This window comes from Leucoraja erinacea, chromosome 3 (assembly GCF_028641065.1).
Source record: "Leucoraja erinacea ecotype New England chromosome 3, Leri_hhj_1, whole genome shotgun sequence".
Classification (NCBI taxonomy): domain Eukaryota; kingdom Metazoa; phylum Chordata; class Chondrichthyes; order Rajiformes; family Rajidae; genus Leucoraja; species Leucoraja erinaceus.
In genome coordinates, this window is record NC_073379.1 from 111,617,213 (window position 1) to 111,632,021 (window position 14,809).

The 14,809-nt window shown below is 44.9% G+C and overlaps 1 protein-coding gene and 1 pseudogene across 3 annotated transcripts in view; both read right to left on the bottom strand.

Annotated features, from left to right (window-relative positions):
* The window catches only part of xrcc4 (X-ray repair complementing defective repair in Chinese hamster cells 4), a 417,291-nt gene that overhangs the window by 188,302 nt on the left and 214,180 nt on the right, over positions 1-14,809 (bottom strand). The gene's annotated exons all lie outside the window — the stretch shown is intronic.
* Positions 13,330-13,437, bottom strand: LOC129695952 (U2 spliceosomal RNA; annotated as a pseudogene).

Here is a 14,809-nt window from a genome sequence, read left to right on the forward strand (position 1 = left end):
TCCCTTTATACCTCAGCCTGCCACAGCAAGGCCCGCAGCATAATCAAGGACGAGTCACACCCTGGCCACAATCTCTTCTCCCTCAGGCAAAAGGTATAGAAGTGTGCAAACGCACACCATCAGATTCAGGGACAGTTTCTTCACAGCTGTTATCAGCCAACTGAATCATCCTACCACAACCAGAGAGCAGTGCTGATATACTATCTACCTCTTTTGTAATCGTCGGACTATCCTTGATCGGACGTTGCTAGCTTCATCTTGCACTAAACGTTATTCCATTATCATGTATCTATATATAGTAAGTGGATCGGTGGCATACTGTCATTCTACTGACTGGTTAGCACGCAACAAATGCTTTTCACTGTACCTCGGTACACGTGACAATAAACTAAACTAACTATGGTTCATAAGTGAGAGGAGCAGAATTAGCCCATCAAGTCTACTTCGCCATTCAATCATGGCTGATCTATCTCTCCTTCTTAACCCCATTCTCTCTGCCTTCTCCCCGTAACCCCTAAACCTGTACTAATCAAGAATGTATCTATCACTACTTTAAAAATATCTGCTGACTTGGCCTCCACAGCCTTCTGTGGCAATGTATTCCACAGATTCACCACCTTCTGACCTAAGAAATTCCTCCTCATCGCCTTCCTAAAGGAAAGTCCATTAATTCTGGGGCTACGACTGGTCCTAGACTCTCAGATTCAGATTCAATTTTAATTGTCATTGTCAGTGTACAGTACAGAGACAACAAAATGCTCCCACAAGTTGCTGTGTAATTACTGCAGAATGATGATATAATATTTGCGCCCCATTTAATCTTCACTCCAATTAATCGAAGCTTCGTATCCATTCACAGAAATTGTAGAACAGCTTATAAAATCAACAGTTGACAGTGTGCAAATATAAGACTGTAACCTTATTTGAGACTCATATAACACAAGTAAGCCTTTTGGGTAAATCTCCTCGTGATTTAAATTAACAAAATCTCAGAGTAAATGACAACCTTGTTATTCATTGCCGACATGTCATTATTTTACATGTTATTGTTGATTTATACTGATAATCAACAAGGTATTGAAGAGTTTGCATGCAACCCAACATAAATCTATAGTAAGAAAAATGGTTCATTAGCTGAGTGTTTCCAGGAACTTACAGCAATCAAACATATTGAAGAAAAAGAGATCGAACAGAGCTCCCACTGTACACAATGCTCTCCATAATGTTTGGGACAAAGACCCATCATTTGTTTATTTGCCTCTGTACTCCACAATTTGAGGTATGTAACAGAAAAAAATCACATGTGGTTGAAGTGCACATTGTCAGATTTTATTAAAGGGTATTTTCATACATTTTGGTTTCACCATGTAGAAATTACAGCTGTGTTTATACATAGTCCCCCCCCATTTCAGGGCACCATAATGTTTGGGACATATGGCTTCCCAGGTGTTTGTAATTGCTCAGGTGCGTAATAATTGCCTCCTTAACGCAGGTATAAAGGGGCTGTCCCGCTTGGGCGACCTAATCCGTGAGTTCTGGCGAGTTTACCCTCGACTTGTACTCGCAGCATGGTCGACACGAGGTTGTAGGAGGTCTTTGTAACTCTCCATCGTGCTCTAGAGTAGTCCCCGTGTACTCCAGGCCTCAGCTAGGTTGTGGCGCTTTTTTCAACATATTGAAAAATGCCCGCGAGTAAAAAAAAGGTCGCCATGGAAAAAATTGATCCTTTTTTTACTTGTAGGTTTAGTCGTAGTAGATCGGCATGTTAGTCGTTGGTAACCGAGGGTAGACGAAGGTAGTCGTAGATAATCTTCATCATTGTCAAAGGGAGGTCGAAGGAGGTCATCTTCACTCTCCACTATTCGCTGTCCAATTTTCCCGAAGTTAATCGTAGCTAGTCGAAGCTGGTCTTCAACATAGTCAAGGAGGTCGAAGGAGGTCTTCTACATAGTTGAAGGAAGTCTTCAACATGACATTTTTCAAACTCTCCTAAACACTTCTAAACTCGCCAATTAGGTCGCCCAAGTGGGACAGCCCCTTAAGAGAGCTCTCAGCACCTAGTCTTTCCTCCAGTCTTTCCATCACCTTTGGAAACTTTTATTGCTGTATAAGGACCAGTGTTGTGCCAATGAAAGTCAAAGAAGCAATTATGAGACTGAGAAACAAGAATAAAACTGTTAGAGACCAAACGATAGGCTTACCAAAACCAACTCTTTGAAACATCATTAAGAAGAAAGAGAGCACTGGTGAGCTTACTAAGCGCAAAGGGACTGGCAGGCCAAGGAAGACCTCCACAGCTGATGACAGAAGTCTCTATAATAAAGAAAAATCCCCAAACACCTGTTCCGACAGATCAGAACCACTCTTCGGGAGTCAGGTATGGATTTGTCAATGACCACTGTCCGCAGAAGATTTCATGAACAGAAATACAGAGGCTACACTGCAAGATACAAACCACTGGTTAGTCGCATAAATAGGATGGCCGGGTTACAGTTTGCCAAGAAGTACTTAAAAGAGCAACCACAGTTCTGGAAAAAGGTCTTGTGGACAGATGAGATGAAGATTAACTTGTATCAGAGTGATGACAAGAGCAAAGTATGGAGGAGAGAAGGAACTGCCCAAGATCCAAAGCGTACCACCTCATCTGTGAAACACGGTGGTGGGGGTGTTATGCCCTGGGCATGGATGGCTGCTGAAGGTACTGGCTCACATCTTCATTGATGATACAACTGCTGATGGTAGTAGCATAATGAATTCTGAAGTGTATAGACACATCCTATCTGCTCAAGTTCAAACAAATACCTCAAAACTCATTGGCCGGTGGTTCATTCTACAGCAAGACAATGATCCCAAACATACTGCTAAAGCAACAAAGGAGTTTTTCAAAGCTAAAAAATGGTCAATTCTTGAGTGGCCAAGTCAATCATCTGATCTGAACCCAATTCAGCATGCCTTTTTATGCTGAAGAGAAAACTGAAGGGGACTAGCCCCCAAAACAAGCATAAGCTAAAGACGGCTGTAATACAGGCCTGGCAGAGCATCACCAGAGAAGACACCCAGCAACTGGTGATGTCCATGAATCGCAGACTTCATGCAGTCATTGCATGTAAAGGATATGCAACAAAACACTAAACATGACTACTTTCATTTACATGACATTGCTGTGTCCCAAACATTATGGTGCCCTGAAATGGGGGGACTATGTATAAACATAGCTGTAATTTCTACCACAATGTATAAAAATGTGTAAATGTGTATACATTTTTATACATGGTGAAACCACAATGTATAAAAATGGCCTTTATTAAAATCTGACAATGTGCTCTTTAACCACGTGTGATTTTTTCTATTACAAATCTCAATTTGTGGATTACACTGGCAAATAAATAAATGATGTGTCTTTGTCCTAAACATTATGGTGGGCACTGTAGTTTGCGAATATCTTTGAAATGAATGCCACCACTAAATATAAGAAGCTCCCTCATACTCCCGTGGCACCTTTGCCTGAAATTGAATAGATATATTTTCCTGTCTAATACCTGTGGTCGACGGTCGATGAGCGAGTGGGGGGGCTGCCGTAGAGAGGGGGAAGAACAATGGAGGACCCAGCATGGGGGGCCGTTGTGGGGGGGGGGGGGGGGGGACAAAAGGAGGAGCCGGCATACTATGTTACTGTCAGCGCCGTAGGTGGCCACTTTTGTTTACCGATTTACGATGCTTCGACTTACGATATTTCGACTTTACGATCAGCAACGGCAGTGAGCCGCACGTCATTCCGCTCACGTGATCACAATGTATTAAATGCGTTTTTGACTTGCAATATTTTCGGTTTACGATGGGTTTATTAGAACGTAACTCTCTCTAGAATTTAGAAGATTGAGAGGGGATCTTATAGAAACTTACATAATTCTTAAGGGGTTGGGCAGGCTAGATGCAGGAAGATTGTTCCCGATGTTGGGGAAGTCCAGGACAAGGGGTCACAGCTTAAGGATAAGGGGGAAATCTTTTAAAACCGAGATGAGACTAACTTTTTTCACACAGAGAGTGGTGAATCTCTGGAACTCTCTGCCACAGAGGGTAGTTGAGGCCAGTTCATTGGCTATATTTAAGAGGGAGTTAGATGTGGCCCTTGTGGCTAAGGGGATCAGGGGGTATGGAGAGAAGGCAGGTACGGGATACTGAGTTGGATGATCAGCCATGATCATATTGAATGGCGGTGCAGGCTCGAAGGGCCGAATGGCCTACTCCTGCACCTAATTTCTATGTTTCTCATGTCAGTTACAGTACAGAGACAACGAAATGTAGCATCCCCTTGAGGGAGACACAGGGCTCGCGGTACATTGGGTATAAAAGCAAAGAATTGTACACTGGGTATAAAAGCCTAGTCACTGTGCCTGTGACATGTAAATGTACTCCATTCCATTCACATTGTCACCTCCACTCACATTTGGAACAGGCAAAATATCCTCAACCATGTTTGCAGATTCTGAAACTGCCAAGTCTGCAAAAAAATCACTGCACCCAACTTCTTTTAAGTTTCAGCTTTGCTCATTTTCAAGCTTTTAAATCATGAACTGAAGCATAATGTCATTTGCACCAATGCTTTCAACACACCTTTTAAAACTTAAGAGTTCAGCGTAACCTTCGAATCAACTTCAAAGTTGTCCCACTGCATTTGGTTTAATTCTAATTATTTTCAACACATGCACTGTGATATTTAAGCTTATCTTAACCTTATAAAGTTTGTAACTATATACACTGTAAATCAGATTTCATATCTAAATCTTAACATTATAAAGATCAAATGTCATTAATAAGTTTCATCTTGTATATCATTATATTATGTGCCCCATTACTTCATTTTTTGGAAATCTTTCATTCTTCTTTTCTAAGCTAATGTTTTTCTTTTTTAATAGGAAATTCACATTGTAATAATGATGCAGCAACAAGATGATAGTAAGAGTGTTAATCATTTCTTATCTGTACGTAATTATCTACTGTTATCTTGAATTAAAAAAATATATATTGATAGTTTGTTTGAGAACTGTGCGCTAAAGAGTATATAAGAATGTGTATACATTTAACAACAGCGAGGTTGTCAAATATCATGTGGTATGACTTTTGATATTCCATTGTATCTGATATACCCGTATAACCATATAACAATTACAGCACGGAAACAGGCCATCTCGGCCCTACATGTCCGTGCCGAACAACTTTTTTCCCTTAGTCCCACCTGCCTGCACTCATACCATAATCCTCCATTCCCTTCTCATCCATATGCCTATCCAATTTATTTTTAAATGATACCAACGAACCTGCCGCCACCACTTCCACTGGAAGCTCATTCCACACCGCTACCACTCTCTGAGTAAAGAAGTTCCCCCTCATCTTACCCCTAAACTTCTGTCCCTTAATTCTGAAGTCATGTCCTCTTGTTTGAATCTTCCCTACTCTCAATGGGAAAAGCTTGTCCACATCAACTCTGTCTATCCCTCTCATCATTTTAAAGACCTCTATCAAGTCCCCCCTTAACCTTCTGCGCTCCAGAGAATAAAGACCTAACTTATTCAACCTTTCTCTGTAACTTAGTTGTTGAAACCCAGGCAACATTCTAGTAAATCTCCTCTGTACTCTCTCTATTTTGTTGACATCCTTCCTATAATTGGGCGACCAATTATATGTATGCTGATACATTGTTGATTGTTTTGTACCTTCTCCCCGTGACCACGTGGGTTTTCTTCGAGATTTTCGGTTTTCTCTCACACTCCAAAGACGTACAGGTTTGTAGGTTAATTGGCTTAGTATAAGTGTAAAATTGACCTACGGGTATATAGGACAGTGTTAATGTGCGGGGATCACTGGTCAGTGCGGACTTGATGGGCCAAAGGGCTGTGTCTCTAAACTAAACTAAACTCATATGACTGAACATGTGGGTCTAGAAACACATTTGCTCTCAATGGGATCAGGAAACCAATTTTACTTTGCCCTGGCACTGTATTAAAAATCTGCAAACAAATTATCAATTTCTTTCCAAATTCTGGTGCAACAATGCAGGCACATTGTGTCTTGAAATGATTTACTTTTTGCAAAGTTGCATGCTCAAATACAAATCTGAAATGGGAAGTTGAACCAGCGCAGGACATACACAGTGGATGGCAGGGACCTGTGGAGTGTTATTGAAAAGCAATACTTTCAGGTACATAGTTCCCTAAAAGTGGCAACACAGATAGACAGAGGAATAAAGGAGGTGTATGGTATGATTGCCTTCATTGGCTGAGGTATTAGAAACATAGAAACATAGGTGCAGGAGTAGGCCATTCGGCCCTTCGAGCCTGCACCGCCATTCAATATGATCATGGCTGATCATCCAACTCAGTATCCTGTACTTGCCTTCTCTCCATACCCCCTGATCCCTTTAGCCACAAGGGCCACATCTAACTCCCTCTTAAATATAGCAAATGATCTGGCCTCAACTACCTTCTGTGGCAGAGAGTTCCACAGTTTCACCACTCTCTGTGTGAAAAATGTTTTTCTCATCTCAGTCCTAAAGGATTTCCCCTCTATCCTCAAACTGTGACCCCTTGTCCTGGACTTCCCCAACATCGGGAACAATCTTCCTGCATCTAGCCAGTCCAACCCCTTCAAGAATTTTGTAAGTTTCTATAAGATCCCCCCTCAATCTCCTAAATTCTAGCGAGTACAAGCCGAGTCTATCCTGTCTTTCTTCATATGAAAGTCCTGACATCCCAGGAATCAGTCTGGTGAACCTTCACTGTACTCCCTCTATGGCAAGAATGTCTTTCCTCAGATTTGGAGACCAAAACTGTACGCAATACTCCAGGTGTGGTCTCACCAAGACCCTGTACAACTGCAGTAGAACCTCCCTGCTCCTATACTCAAATCCTTTTGCTATGAATGTTAACATACCATTGGCTTTCTTCACTGCCTGCTGCACCTGCATGCCTACTTTCAATGACTGGTGTACCATAACACCCAGGTCTCGTTGCATCTCTCCTTTTCCTAATCGGCCACCATTCAGGTAAAAGTCTACTTTCCTGTTCTTGGCACCAAAGTGGATAACCTCACATTTATCCACATTATACTGCATCTGCCATGCATTTGCCCACTCACTCAACCTATCCAAGTCACCTTGCATCCTCCTCACAGCTAACACTGCCCCCCAGCTTTGTGTCATCCGCAAACTTTGAGATGTTGCATTCAATTCCCTCGTCCTAATCATTAATATATATTGTAAATAGCTGGGGTCCCAGCACTGAGCCTTGCGGTACCCCACTAGTCGCTGCCTGTCATTGTGAAAAGGACCCATTTACTCCTACTCTTTGCTTCCTGTCTGCCAGCCAGTTCTGTATCCACATCATATTGAGTATAGGAGTAGGGAGGTCATGTTGCAGTTGTATATATTATTGGTTGTGCTGTAGTTAGAGCACCGTGTGCAGTTCTGGATGCCACGTGATAGGAAGAATGTGATTAAGTTAGAGAAGGTGCAGAAATTATTTGTAGGAATATTGCCTGGACTATATAAGAATAGACTGAACAGGCTGGAACTGTTTAACCCTGGAGCAAGAGACTCTGAGGAGTAGCATTGTAGTGATTTATAAAAAATATGATTTACAGTGTATATAGTTACAAACTTTATTCCAGGCTGGGGGGGGGGTAAAAATAGAGGGCACGGGTTTGAGGTGAGAGGGAAAGTATTTAAAGAGGATCTAAGGGTCAAATTGTAGAGGGTTGTGAGTGTGTAGAACAAGCTGGCAGACTAAGTAGTAGTGGCAAGGCAATTGCAACATTAACAAGCCAGTTTGACATGTACATGGATGAGAAAGATTTGGGGGGATATAGGCAAAATGCAGGTGAATGAGTGTTGAATGAGATGGGGGTGAAGGGCTTGTTCCATGCTGTATAATTCTATGAATTTGACTACTACCACATCAAGGCTCCGGCCTTACGAAGAACTCGCACACACCATTGCTTCTCGGGAATAAACCTCAGCACACATCCTTGTTTTTGGAGGGGCGGGTTGGGTGGGGGGTACAGTACTTTTATGAACATGAACAAAGATTGGCAGAATATTATGGGACGTTTCCCCAGTGAGGTGAAGTGGCTGTTGTAGTGGTTTGCAGGAATGAGCCTAACCCTGGAGATGTTTATGAATGGGCTGTACACACTGTATAGGATAAAAGGTGAGTAGAGCGAAAGGAGACACGCCAGGAACAACCAGAGCAAATGACCTTCCAACCTGAAAAAACTAGACTCTTATCCAGAGAATGGTAATTGATGGGTGGACCATCAAATGGCAGCCAACAAGATGGGATGACTCAAAGTTGGGAGGAGAACATTAGCAATCCAGTTAGGAATGCAGTAGCAATAACAGACTTGGTATTTAGAGGGTGAACAGTATCTATTGCTGTCCAAAATAGAAATTTTACATTTTTCGAGAAAGACAGGAAATCATTTCAGAAGGTGGGAAGAGCACACAATAATTCACACACAAATAAAGTACAGGAAAGATTCAATAAACAAAAGTACATGAATGTGGGTACACTAGGGGCGCTGCACTGCAGCAGCCTCTGTACAGCCTGTCTGTTATTTCTATCTTTTTTATTATTTTTAATTAGTCTAAAGTCTTGTGTTGGGGGGAACTTTAACTTCTCTATGTGGGGGAGGGGGGCAGGGGAAGGGGGAAATCGTTTCCCAAGTTTCTTCCTGGCGGGGACGCGACTATTTCTCCGAGTCACGTCCTCGCCCCCCACCTCGCGGCCTACCAGCTGGACCGGAGCGGCCTTTCCTGCCGGGGACCGGGAACCGGACCAGGGCTGCTACAGCGGCGGCGCAGCGCTGGAGTCACTGCGGAGCGGGCGATGCCTACCTGGGTCGCCGTTTGGAGCTCTGGAGCGTTGGGCCGTTGCTCCAACATCGTGGAGCTCTGGTGCGGAGAGATTCCAACGCGGGCGGCGCTGACCGTCAACACGGAGTCCTAGGGCGCCTTGCAGGGGGTCTACAGCAGCAGTCTCCACCCGGCACGGCCTACGGACTTTGGAAGCCGCCGACACCGGTAGGAGGGGGCCGACTCTGTGTCCACGCCGCTGAGGACGTCCCGCAGCCCCGACGTCGGACTTGTATCACCCCGGCGTGCGGTCCTGAACATCGGGCCGCCCGTAGCGGCAACTGCGGAGGGCACGGGGAGGCCCTGACCACGGGGAACAGTGGAGGAAGAGTGTCTCTCACATAGTGGGAAACTCTGATTCTGCTGTGTGGGGATGTTTTGTGTCAAACCCTATAGTGTGTTGTGTCCTTTTTTTATTGTATGGCTGTATGGGAATTTCATTTCACTGTGCCATCTGGCATATGTGATGAATAAATCTATCTTGTATCTTGTATCTTGTGTTTCATTTGTGGCAGTTTAAGGATAATTACCCCACACCCGTTCGCTGGTAAGAGAAGAAGAATTAAAGGGTTAACAATGTGTACATAACTGCAGTCTTCGTGATGTGCTCTAATCTATTCTTTGCATCCTAACAGTATATATTTTGACTGATAATCATCGTAATAAATGATGACACAAGTGATCACAGATGCTGGAGTCTTGCACAAAAAAACAAACTGCTGTTGTTCATATCTCTTCCATATCTCTTGTTTTCCCTCTCCCCTGACTCAGTCTGAAGAAGGGCTTGAACCAAAATAGTAAGATTAAACGAGAACTTACCAGTTTGAAGTTTGATCTGTATTTTATGAGGAGTTACGATGAGGGATTTCGTGAAGAACCCCGCTTCCACGCATGCGTGTCATACTTCAAAGCAGCGGTGTGAGGTCACAGGAACCTATAATGATCTAACATAGTAAGATTATCAAAGAGATACCAGTTTTTGATATGATCATACGAGGGTGGGAGCGGAGGGCACGAAATCCCTCATCGTAACTCCTCATAAAATACAGATCAAACTTCAAACTGGTAAGTTCTCGTTTAATCTTACTATTTTACTTCGGAGTCACGTGAGTGACTTCGTGAAGATTTCAAAGCTCTGTGACCTCATGCCGTGGAACGAGTCCATGCTTCACAACTGCCTTGGGTATTGGGAGAGAGCATCATTAGTAGTTTTAAAACACAATTATACAAAGAGTTGTGTGGTATAACGAAAAAATATAACACTTTTTAAAAATTTTTGAGAATCATAACCCTGTAACCTATCGGGCAAATTATTTTGTTGAACCTAAAATGTTTTCTTAATACAATGATGGCTCCAAATAAACTGGTTTATTATACAACCTGTGGAAAAACCCTTTTTTTAAATGACCCTCCTGCCATTCTGGGGATTTGGTCTGTGGGTACCTGTACAATATTGCTGCGGATGTTGCTGCAGTCCTGGTGGAATGAGAGTTGGAACATCAGTGTCTATTCCTGCCATTTTGAGCCACCTTGATATAGTTTGAGTCGTGACCCTATCATGCAGTTTCTTGTAAGAGATAAACAACTCCATACTCTGACCTCGAATGTTCCGAGTATATGCTATGTATTGTTAGATGTGTCTTGTTATACACAGTCGTTTGCCATATGGGTGTACCATAAAATCAAACCCTAGACCCGAGGAACCCGATCTGTTTTCTTTTATTAAATCCTGTATGACAACACCAGTTTCTCGGTGAGATGATCAGGTAGTCCAGGCTCTGTTTGCTTAATGGCTGGACTTGTTGTGCGGTAAATAACACCATGAGCATAACCATCTTCCTGGTCTGTTACTGAGGTGACAACGCTGTTATGAGCTACCAGCTCCTCAGCATGTTGAGAAAACGACACCCACGTCCCAGATTTCGGAGTACCTGGTTTGCTTACCAGGGGTGCGCTCCCACCGCGTGCCGTTCCGATCCTTGTGATAGGTAATTGGAGAGTGCACTTGTGGCACTATTAATGGCACTGTAGCTCCATCGATTATCCTAATGGAGGCTTGTTAAAAATCCCAATACGGCCAGAATGTTTTTTGGCCGAGATTGTTTGTCCAAGTAGTATATGCCCCATTTCTTGATGTGTCCAAGGTACTGCTTCCGTGTTGACAGTCTTAGTGCAGATGAGATGAGATATCGTCCTGTCTGACAGTATAGTGGGTCTGTTAGACTCTACAAATCAATAAATCCATAGTGTTATGGCATGGAGTCTCCAGTCACTGGATAAATCAACAATTTTTTGGCAATGTTCATAGGGAACATGGTTCTAACACCATCCCCTGTAAGACTGAAAACCATGATTGAGAAGGTCAGTCGGGTACTCTGAAAATTCCAGATGCCGAGTGTGGTTGAATTTACCCTAGTACCCCATTGATGGGTCCGAACGGGGGAAAACCTCACCCTATGGCTTATTTACATAACAATGCCAAGCTGGTTTACGAATTTTAGTACATAATATTGGGGCTAATGATTGCCCCTTTTGTAAGCTCTATATTGCCAAAGTTCCTCTATTGAGTCAATGCCTGCCATATAGAAACCCGCAACTGACACCAAGTCTTTATCAATAATAAGAGCATCCATCTTAAAATGAATATCTAGAACAAATGTGTTTAGGGTTAAATCAATGATAATCCTGCAACCCTACTCTATTTTATTTTAATAAATATGTTCAATCCAATCTTTCGTGTACAAATCTTGTAGCACCATGTGGGTTTTAGATTGTTTTAGGTTTATATGTAAGGACAAAATGCCCTTCTGGTGTATGATGTACTGTGGTTATTGGGATGAGAAAAAACCCTATCAGATAACCCTGAATACTGCTGAGATTATATGAATCTGTAGTGATTATATACCATACATAACTGTAGTGTTGCAACCTCCCCTACCCTCGTAGGTCCCTATTTTAACAGAAGAAAATAAGGTTCTGGTTTAATATTTCTTGTTCGGGGTTGTGTGGGAGGTTTAGGCTTCCGCATCTTCCAGGGTGGCCGCCCTGGCCATACCCTAAAACGGATCCTGCAGGTTATATTGATTTCTGACACTGCTACTGGTATGAGCCACATTTTTTATGGCCTTGCCTGTGGCTGGTATCATGCTCCAAAATAGGCCCTTGCGCTGGCCTTAATGAGCCCCAGTGTCTTGGCTTAGTCCACACACGGTTCTTTGTTTGCAAATGGTAGCATTTTTGGGGTCCTAGTGCTGGCTGAATGGCCGCCTTCCACTTGTAGTTCAGGTCATATTGCATATTATTAAACAGATCTAGTGCGTCTTGATGGTCTTTGGTTACCTACGTTTAGTCCAGGGTGCGGGCGTATGCTATGATGCCTTCCGTCAATCCCTTGAAGGTTCTCTGGATCTTGAGGTCCTGGTTCCTGATGTTCGTCCATATGCTGCCAAATGCATTGGTTTACACTGGGCACCTGTAATGCCTCACCGTTGCCAGGTGGCAGATGTCTGGCCAGTGTTTGTAAATTTTTCTTGTTGGCGTATGTGGCCAGACATATAGTAATACTATTGCCATCCTGGATCCAAGTCTACCCATGTTTGACTTGGCTAAAGTAATCAGCCACCATGTCCAGCAGAGTCCCTGCTGTGTTAGGATCATGGGACGCTGTATTACCAGGCTCTGGCCCATCAGGGTCCTGCCTACTCTTTTTTATAGAGTTAGAGATCTCTAGGGTCCCGCACGGGGTACCCCTGTGGGGCTTACCTCCTGCCCACTTGTCTTTTGTTCTGCGGACCCCTCTTGCAGGTCAACCCAGAACTGACCCACAGTGCTCCCCTCTGATGGGGTAGAAGCATTGTGCAGCCCTCAAAGAGGTACTGCTGTGGGTTATCACGTTGGAGCAAGGCTCCATACACCGCTTCTTCCCGCTCCAGCCCTCTCGGGCGCTGGTTGCCGGTGGTTTTATGCAAAGTCGGACCCTTCTGAGTCCACTACCTTGTTTAATTTGTGTCTAGCCTACCGCTCGGTCACATGGATCTGGCCGGTGCGGGGCCGACATCGGGCACAGCTGATCCCACTACGGTTGATCCAAGTGCCGCTGGCTGCTGCTGGCTGCCCGCTGTTCCATGGTCCTCCTTCTCCAGTTTTGTCCTTCCTTCCGTGAAGTGGATATGGCCGGTGAGGGGGATAACTGGCACAGCTGCTTCCATCTATTCCTTTAACCTGGCTTCAACGCTCTCAGCGCTCCTGGCTGCTCCTTTATCTTAGACCCCTGGGACCGACCCCCGTACTGACGGTACTGGTCCCTAGTGGTCGTTGCAGCCGGCCAACCCCACTCTAATGCCCTCAATTCTGGGCACTCCTACTTATATGGTCCTTAGCTAAGGGACATATAAGACATTAAAACTGATGATAACAGCTACTATAGTTTTTATTTAATATATATGGTCCGTAGATAAGGGGTGTATCAGATATTAAACTGATAAGAACAGATACTACACTTGATCTTAGCCAAAAAGCCCAGAAGCGATTATTGTAACTAAAACCCCGATGGGACTGACCCTGGTACTCACATACTGGTCCCTTGTAGTAGATTGCAGCCAGTCAACTGCAAAGTCCTTTGCTGTCGAGAAATGAACTTTCTCACCATGCTGGAGCGAAGTTGGGCACAGGTGTTTTTCCCTCTCCGGGAATCGATGTGCCCATGCTGCTCCTGCCGTTGCCAGCTCCTCACGAAGTGCCAGCTGCCACTGCTGCTGCCTGTGCTGCTGCCGCTGTCTGTGCTCCTGCCGCTGTTAGTGCTGCTGCAGCTGCCGGTGCTCCTGCAGCTGCCGGCTCCCACTGCTGCTGCCGCTGCCGCTGCTGCTGCCGCTGCCGCTCCTCCGTGGTTCTCCCGCCGGCCTTACATGGACCTGGTCCATGTCTGCACCTAGAAGGTAAGTTGAAGGAAACGCAGGGTCTCTTACCTGCTGTTCCCGACTTTCCTTCTCCCGCTGGTGACCGTCGTTCCCTGTGTCGGGTTCGAGCCGCTTGGACCGACCCCGGTGTTCACGGGCCTGGTCCTTCGCGGCAGTTCCGCAGCCGGTAACCCCGGCTGTACCTATGGATCCCCTGGACCCTGGGCCTTACCTTTTGAAGAAGGTTTTCGTCCCCAACGTCCCGTTCCGACTCCATCAGTGCCGCTGCGCTCGCTGAGTGTTCCGAGCCCCTCGCTGGTCCGAGCTGTCTGTCCCGCAGCCTCTGCGCTGGCTGCTACCGACTGCTCCCAAGCCAGTCTCGTTTGAGACTGGCATAGGGACCTTTTTTACTTTGCTTCCCGCCCGGCCGAGAGGTGAATTTTGCCGGTGCGGGAGCAAAGTCGGGCTCAGGTTGTTCCCCTCCAGGGAAACTCGTGCTGTTGCTGCTGCTGGCTGCTCGCCCTCCACGGGTCTCCCCGCCGGCTTTCCGCAGCCACCTAAAAGTAAGTAGTAAAAAAGGAACGCAGAGTCTCTTACCTGCTGTTCCCGACTTTCAAATTCTCCCGCTTGGGGAACGTCGTTCCCCCTGTGTGACTCGTTGCAATGCGTGTAGCGATATGACACGCATGCGTGGAAGCGGGGTTCTTCACGAAGTCACTCACGTGACTCCGAAGTAAAATGACACCTATTCCATCAATCCAGAAATGCTGCCTATCCTGCTGAGTTACTCCAGCATTTTCTGTCTATCTTCGGTGTATACCAGCATCTACAGTTCCTTCCCACACAAACTGTTGTTGAAACTCAGCAGGCCAGCCAGCAGCAGCGGAGGGAATGTATGCCAGTCATCTGGACAAAGGGCCTCGACCCAAAATGTCAACTTGCCATTTTTCTCTACTGAATTCCTCTGGTGGTATGCTTTTTGCAAGAAAATAATATTCTTCAGTGA